The sequence below is a fragment of the Chaetura pelagica genome, unplaced genomic scaffold, assembly GCF_000747805.2.
Source record: "Chaetura pelagica isolate M959 unplaced genomic scaffold, ChaPel_1.0 scaffold516, whole genome shotgun sequence".
Lineage (NCBI taxonomy): Eukaryota > Metazoa > Chordata > Aves > Apodiformes > Apodidae > Chaetura > Chaetura pelagica.
Window position 1 is genome coordinate 270,535 of NW_009953654.1, and position 8,227 is coordinate 278,761.

An 8,227-nucleotide genomic window follows, 5' to 3' on the forward strand; every position below is an offset into this window, starting at 1 on the left:
AACTCTTCCACCCCCACCAGCTGCCTCACCACCCCACACACTCCTGTTGACTTTGGTGGAGCAGTGGTCGCCCACCTCCCCTTCCCCTGCCAGCACAGAGACCGTCCTGCTACGGGACGTGCAATGAACCTGTTTTCATACGACCAGAACAGCTGGAGGAGGAAGGAGCTGTTACTGTCTATGATAGAATCTCTGACAGGCCCAGATAAAGATCTCAGAAACCACAGGGTGATACTGACGCTGCTCCAGCCGCGGGGCTGCCGAGCTCACGCGCCCTCCGAGCTGCTGGAGGCAACTGAAACCATGACGTGTGCTGATCCTTCTGAGAGCACAGGGTGGCTGAGCCTCAGCCCAGCACAACTCCGTCTCACCCCCACCCAACATGTCCAAGGGATGGAATGATCCTGGAAGTGTTTCAAAGAAGCAGATGTGGTGCTGAGAGGCACGAATTAAGCACTGAACGGGTAGATTAGGTCATGCTTGGTGGATCTAGGTTGTGGTTGGGCTTGATGATCTTCAAGGTCCTTTTCAAACAGGATGATTCTGTGATGCTGTGACCATTGCACAGCCCAGCCTTGCCCCTCACTAGGGGCTTTGGTCCTATGCAGGTTTCTGGAGGTGCATTCTGCAGCCCTGACCATCACGGCAGAGGCACCAGAGAGATGGAAAGATGCCAGACCCTTCATCGTGGCTCCATCCTCACTCCAGGCAGCTCTTGCTGGAAGGTGACACTTCTCCCGTCTTCTCCTGCTCTGCACTCCTCCCAAGGGATCTGCTGCCTCCCTTTGCCCTCTCCTGCTCACTGCAGGGCAGCTGCTCAGGGAAAGGTGGTGACACAAGCAGAGGCTGGAATCCACCAGACATTGCAGAGAATCCTGGGGAGACATCAAGGAACCATGGGGGCCGGGGAGCTGGATGCCAGAGGCCCTACTGCAACGCCAGACCATGTCATGGAAGGGCTGCAGGGAGGACCTTGGGGACCTCAGGTCATCAAAGCATTTTGGTTGGAAAAGTCCTTTAAGATCACCAAGTCCCCAGCCCTGCCAAGGCCACCACTGACTCATCTCCTTCAGCATTACATCTAAATGGCTTTGAAATCCCTCCAGGGATGGGGACTCCACACCTGCCCTGGGCAGCCTGGGCCAGGGCCTGACAGCCCTTTTGGGCAAGAAATTGTTCCCAAGATCCAAGCTGAACCTCCCCTGGCACAACTTGAGGCCATTCCCTCTTGTCCCATCCCTTGTTCCTGGGGAGCAGAGCCCGACCCCCCTGGCTCCAACCTCCTCTCAGCAGCTGCAGAGCCAGCAGGTCTCCCCTCACCTCCTTGTCTCCAGCCTGGACACCCCCAGCTCCCTCAGCTGCTCCTGCTCACACTTGTGCTCCAGCCCCTTCCCCAGCTCCCTTCCCCTTCCCTGGACACGCTCCAGCCCCTCAAGGCCCTTCTTGTTGTGAGGGGCCCAGAACTGACCCCAGGATTCGAGGTGTTCCCTCACCAGTGCTGGGCACAGGGGGACAAGCCCTGCCCTGGTCCTGCTGGCCACACCAGTGCTGATACAGGTCAGGATGCTGGTGACCTTCTTGACTGGCTCATATTCATCTGCTGCCAACCAGCACCCCCATGTCCTTTTCCCCTGAGAACTTCCCACTCATCCCCAAGCCTGGAGCATGTTCTGGGCTTGTTGTGGTGCATGAAGGAAAGGACCTGGCACTTGACCCTGTTGAACTTCTTACACTTGGCCTCAGCCCGTGGATCCAGCCTGTCCGTGTCCCCGGGCAGAGCAGACGGACCCTGCACCAGCTGCCCCAGGGAGATGCAGGGACCAGACAAGCCCTGCGGAGGGTTCCCCACTCGGGGGGCTCTGGTTCCTGCCGGTCCCGGCGATGTTCGCTCCGTCGCTTCCCTGCCCTCCCAAGCGCAGGAGCGTCCCGGGGCACAGGGCACCCTGTACTGCCTCTGTGGGTACAGCTCCTGCACCCTTGAGCTCAGCCAGGCTGCTCCATCCATCACCCACCCTCCGCGTCCCACCTCCAGGAACAGGCAGGGCTCCTAGCACCCTTGGGCCGTCCTCGGTGGCTGGAGTCACAGAATCACAGAAACACAGACTCACCAAGGCTGGAAAAGACCTTTCGGATCATCAAGCCCAGCCTATGACCAACACCCCCACATCTCCAGACCAGGGCACCAAGTCCCACCTCCAGCCTTGCCCTGAACACCTCCAGGGATGGTGCCTCCACCACTGCCCTGGGCAGCCCATCCCAGTGTCTGATCACCCTCTCCATGGGGAAGTGCTTCCTGATGTCCCACCCAAACCTCCCCTGGAGCAGCTTCAGGCCAGGCCCTCTTGTCCTGTCACTGGTTGCCTGGAAAAAGAGCCCAACCCCACCTGAGCACAACCTCCCTTCAGGTGGTTGGAGAGAGTGAGAAGGTCCCCCCTGAGTCTCCTCTTCTCCAGGCTAAACACCCCCAGCTCCCTCAGCCCATCCCTGTCAGACTTTCCCTCCAGTCCCTTCCCCAGCCCCGTTGTCTCCCCTGGACCTGCCCCAGCACCTCCAGCTCCTTCTTGCAGTGAGGGGCCCAGAGCTGCCCCAGGACTGGAGCTGAGGCCTCCCCAGTGCTGAGCACGGGCAGAATCACATCCCTGCTCCTGCTGGCCACACCATTCCTGACACAAGCCAGGATGCCACTGGCCTTGGGGCCACCTGGGCACTGCTGGCTCCTGTCCCACCAGTTGTCACCCAGTGCTCCCAGTTCCCTCTGCTGGGCTGCTCTCCAGCCACTCTTCCCCCAGGCCTTCCCTTGGGTCTGAATCCCACTGTGCTGGTCACAGGTGGCAGCCAGAGTGTCACCCTGAGCCCGGGCTGTCCCCCAGGCTCTCTGGGTCCAGTTGTGCTGTCCACTCTGGCAGCAACCAGCGGGGAGTGGGGGACACTTCAAGCCCCTCTCCATTGTCTCCATCATGTTTCCTAGGAGGTGAGTACAGGTTGTGCAGGACAAGTCTGGTTCTGATTTCGCTCCAGCCTGATCTGTTTTTTTCCTTGTTTTGTTTGTTTTTGTGGTTTTTGGCTTTTTGTTTGTTTGGTTGTCGTTGTTTGTTGTTTTTCCTTAAGTGAAATGTATTCTAAAGTCTTCTTTGCTCCAGTGAAACCACAGGATCACAGAGTGGTTCAGGTTGGAAGGACATTTAAAGGCCATCTAGCCCAACCCCCTGCAGTGAGCAGGGACATCCTCAACTAGATCAGGTTGTTCACAGCCCCATCCAACCTGGCCTGGAATGTTTCCAGGGATGGGGCATCTACCACCTCCCCAGGCAACCTGGGCCAGGGTCTCACCACCCTCAGGGTAAAACATTTCTTCCCAATATCTAGTCTAAATCTCCCCTCTTTCAGTTTAAAACCATCACCCCCCTCATCCTGTCCTACAGGCCCTGCTGAGAAGTCTGTCCCCATCTTTTTTACAGGCTCCCTCAAAGTATTGAAAGGCCACAATAAGGTCTCCCTGGAGCCTTCTCTTCTCCAGGCTGAACACCCCAACCCTCCCAGCCTGGCTCCAGAGCAGAGCTGCTCCAGCCCTTGGATCATCTCTGTGGTCTCCTCTGGACTTGGTCCAACAGCTCCATGAACTTCTTGTGTTGAGGACCTCAGAACTGGACCACGACCTGCAGAGGGGTTTCACCAGAGCTGAGCAGAGGGGACAATCTCCTCCTTCACCCTGCTGATCATGCTGCTATGCAGCCCAGGACATGGTTGGTTCACCTGGTGAACCAGGTCTGTCCTTGAGCCACTGGCCATCACTGCTCTCCCCAAAACTGCCTTTGGCTTTCCAGGATCAGAGTCCTGGCAGGGCCACCTCCTGCTTCCCACGCCTGCCAGCCATGGCACCCTCTTGCACAGAGGGTCTTGCAGTGCCTCAGGTCTCAGCAAGAAGCAGGCAAAGTCCTGTGAAAGGCTGGGGCATCCATCCCATCTGCTCCTCTCCTTGGGCTGTGGGGTCCCAGTGTTCCTCTCTTTCCAGGGCTTGATTGGTGGCCACCAACAGGTTCTCCACTTCCTCTATCTCATCCCTGGTGGTCTAGTGGTCAGGATTTGGCACCCTCACTGCCATGGCCTGGGTGGATTCCCAGCCAGGGAAGGGGGTTCCTGCACCCATTGCAGGTCCCAGCCTTTTCCTGGGGGGGTCACAGCCCAAAGGTGGCTCCTGGGGTTCAGCACAGCTGGTTTTTCAGTCTAGAGAGGAGAAGACTGAGGAGGGATCTAATTAATGTCTATAAATACGTGAGGGCATCAAGAAGGCAGGACAAGCTCTTGTCACTTGTGCCCTGGGACAGGACGAGGGGCAATGGATTCAAACTGGAGCCCAGGAAGTTCCACCTCCGCATGAGGAAGAACTTCTTTGCTGTGAGGGTGACAGAGCCCTGGGACAGGCTGCCCAGAGAGGCTGTGGAGTCTCCTTCTCTGGAGCCTTTCCAGCCCTGTCTGGATGCCTTTCTGAGTGACCTGCCCTGGTTTTGGTCCTGCTCTGGCAGGGGGGTTGGACTCGATGATCTTTGGAGGTCCCTTCCAGCCCCTGACATCCTGTGATGCCAGAAGGAGCTCCCACAGCCAGTGCATGGGGATGGATCAGCTGGAATACATTTCTGGGGAGACAGCAGCCCCTTGTAACCCCATGGCCATGGGGCTGCACCCCCAGCAGGAAAATATCCCAGGTGGGGGCCAGAGAGCAGCCTGTGGTGGGCTGTGAGGAGCAGGGTGACATGGCTGTGGGGAGCAGGGTGACACAGCTGTGGGGAGCAGGGTGACATGGCTGTAGGGAGCAGGGTGACACAGCTGTGGGGAGCAGGGTGACACAGCTGTAGGGAGCAGGGTGACATGTCTGTTCCCCTGAACACTGTCTTTTCCCTTTCCCAAAGCTGGGGCGTCCCTGGGAGATCAGGACCAGAATGGACATGCAGGGCTCCTCCGTGGGGGTGCCAGGTGTGTGTCCCTCTGTCCCTCCCTGGGACAGGAGGGCAGGGGCTGCCAAGTGAAAGCTGCTCCCACTGTTAGAAGGACTTTAATCTGTGCAGGGAAACCCCCCTGGATCTCAAGTCCAACCCCTTCACATCGGGGCTATCACAGCAGCTGGCCCAGGAGGTCCCCACAGGTCCCCACAGGACCTGTCACCCTGCCCAGGGGACAGAGCAGGACCTGGAGCCTAAAAGGAGGGTCTGAAGGGGTCCACAGTGCTAATGGAAAGGAGAGGGGGATTTAGACCCCAACAGAGGGACCAGAGGAGGAGCAGAGGAGGAGCAGAGGGTCCTGAATAGCAGTGGTACCCCAACAGAGGAGCTTGGAGGGGACCAGAGCTTGGTTGAGAGGTATGAAGCAGTTAAGAGGGTTAAAAGGTGTGGTCTGGAGACCTCCAGAGCCCAGACAGAAGGATCTGGAGGAAACCTGAGGAGACCATATTAATTAACTTGTTCTTGCAGCCTGGTCAGATTTCAGTTTCACTGGCCAGAATTCCCACAATATTTCTCAGAGGTGCTTTTTGTTGTTTGTTTTGTTGGTTTTTTTTCTTTTATTGACTTTTTTTCTTACCTGATCTTGTGTCATCACCACTGAACACCCATATTCATCTCCAGTTCTTGTGGTATTTACAGACAAAACAACCTGGCCTGGTAGAAAGGGTAGAAAGAACAGGATGTATTTATAGAAAAGTCAGAGTTCAACAGAGAACTGACAGCTCTTCTCTGGCAATAAATAGCATTTTCCAGGGTTACGCAAGAGAGAAAACCACAAAGTCTGTCATGAGACGCCTTCTTCTTCAAAGAAATGTTCAGACTCTGTTTCTGCTTGCAGGTTTTCACTGTTTGATCTGGGGCAATGGGTTCAAACCTCAACATTCCTCAACGTGAGGAAGAACTTCTTTCCTGTGAGGGTGACAGAGCCCTGGGACAGGCTGCCCAGAGAGGCTGTGGAGTCTCCTTCTCTGGAGCCTTTCCAGCCCTGTCTGGATGCCTTTCTGAGTGACCTGCCCTGGTTTTGGTCCTGCTCTGGCAGGGGGGTTGGACTCGATGATCTTTGGAGGTCCCTTCCGACCCCAAACACTCTGCCATCCTGTGATCTTCCAAGTTCCAGAAAGCAGCAGTGGCCAGGCCCTGAAGCTGCTCCAGGGGAGGTTTAGCTGGGATATCAGGAAGCACTTCCTCATGGGGATGGTGATCAGACATTGGGATGGACTGTCCAGGGAAGTGGTGGAGGCACCATCCCTGGAGGTGTTCAAGGCAAGGCTGGAGGTGGCACTTGCTCTGGAGATGTGGGGGTGTTGGTCATGGGCTGGACTTGATGATCCTAAAGGTCTTTTCTAACCTTGGTGATTCTGTGATTCTGTGATTCTTCCACTCCCACTTTGTTTAATGAATCTCTAGAGCTTTTCAAGCCATGTCTTCTCCAGTTACTTTCTAGGGGCCTGACAACTGCTTCTGCTTTGATGCATGGCTGTGACCCAGGTTTCCAGATAAGATGGTGACTGGTTCCAGAGCAGGAAGACAAAATAAACTGGAAAAAGGAAGAAAGCATCCTCCTGTTTAGCATAATCAGCATTGGAGGTCTCCTTCTACACCTGCCAACCCCATCTCCAGAGCAGCCACCTCCCAGACTGATCTCCAGTCTGAGCGTGAGGCCACAGTCTGAAAGAGAAGTGGAAGGGCTTGAAGAGGCTTTTACTGACAGAGTGGAGAGGAAGGAGTTTGGTTCCTGAGGCAGAGCTGAAGATTTTGTTCATGGAGAGGAGAGGGACTTTGGTTCATGGGAAGGGAAATAAAGGACCAGCCTCTGAGGAAGGGGAGCTGCTCATGGGGAAGAGCTGTGCTGGGCACTGCTCGGGACAGGAGTCATGTCTGGGCTTTGCAAACTGAGGTCTTCCCATGGATGGATGTGCAGTAGCGTGTCCTGGTGGGTGTCGTGGGTCCTACCACTGTGCTAGAAAGTCACAGAAAGTCTCCCACAGCTTTCCTGCCCTGCGAACTGTGCCTACAGCTCATGGCAGAGCAAGGGCTGGACACTCTGCCAAGTGACGTTGAGTTGGCAAAGACCTGTGACCACAGGCAAGGCTGAGAGCTTGGGCTGTCCCCAGGGGCTGGTCACCGTGGATGTGTTTTCTGGGAAGAGGTCTGCACCCAATGCTGGCCCTGCCCAGCTGCTGGGCTCTCCTGTTCCTCCCTGGCAGGCAGAGCCATAGGGCATCTGCCCTGGGCACCTCATCCTGGTCTTCATGGCTGATGGAGGGCAGCACCAAGGAGCTTCAAAGCCTTGGGTGTTCCTTGCATCCTGTAGGCAGAAATGGGATGGGCAAGGTGATGATGAGCACCTGCCAGGGCGACCAGAGTCCTTCTGCTACCAGGACCCAGCTTCTGCTTTGGGTTTTGAATTTATCTTTCGGGAAGAAATATTAGCATTGTATTTTTGCCATTGAATTTTCAGCTTCTGAAACCTGACCTTCAAATTGATTTATTTATTTTCAGATGTAAAATTACACATGTTCATTAGCAGTTTCCTGTCTTATACTTTCTTTTCATTTATTTTGGCTTCCTCAGAGCTGCGAAAATATTTAAATAGGCAGGATTGGCTACTTCATCTTGTGAGATTTACATGACTGTCAGTAATTCAGGGTTGTATTTTCTCATCAGCCTGGCTGATATTCAAACAATTAAATTATTTCCTCCATCTTCCCGTTTGTCCACAGACCTTTTTCCTACTGCTGAGCTGTTGCAATCCATGGCACAGTGCTTGGCTGGCCCAACACTTTGTTCCTTTCTGGACATTTCAGGATGGCATCTCCCATTTTACACCTCAGGCCTATCCTTACTTTTCAGATGGAGCTTTTGAGCTTGTCCACATTACCATGATTTTACTGGAGAACAACTGAGCCTGCCCTGTGCATCCACATTGTTCTTTGCCGGGTCTTCGCCATCCACAAGGATCAGCCCTTATACTCATTTCCAAAGCCCTGCTGATCTGACTGCCTTTTGATTATACAAACCATATTAAGGAATTTTCACTGGGACACAACTTTGGTTTTCCTGGATACAGGTTTCAACATCTCCCCCCATGCAGACAGGCTGCCTTCTGAGCTTAGCACCCTCCCACAAGGATGGGGAAGGATAGGTGGGATGTCTTATGAGGAGTGGCTCAGGTCACTGGGACTGTTCAGCTTGGAGAAGAGGAGGCTGAGGGGTGACCTCAGTGCAGT

At 54.9% G+C, this 8,227-nt stretch overlaps 1 non-coding gene across 1 annotated transcript; it reads left to right on the forward strand.

The window, feature by feature from the left end:
- Positions 1 to 4,058: 4,058 nt before the first annotated feature.
- On the forward strand, positions 4,059 to 4,129 carry TRNAE-CUC. Its single transcript has one exon. It is a non-coding gene; the product is annotated as a tRNA-Glu (tRNA).
- The last annotated feature ends 4,098 nt before the right edge of the window (positions 4,130 to 8,227 follow it).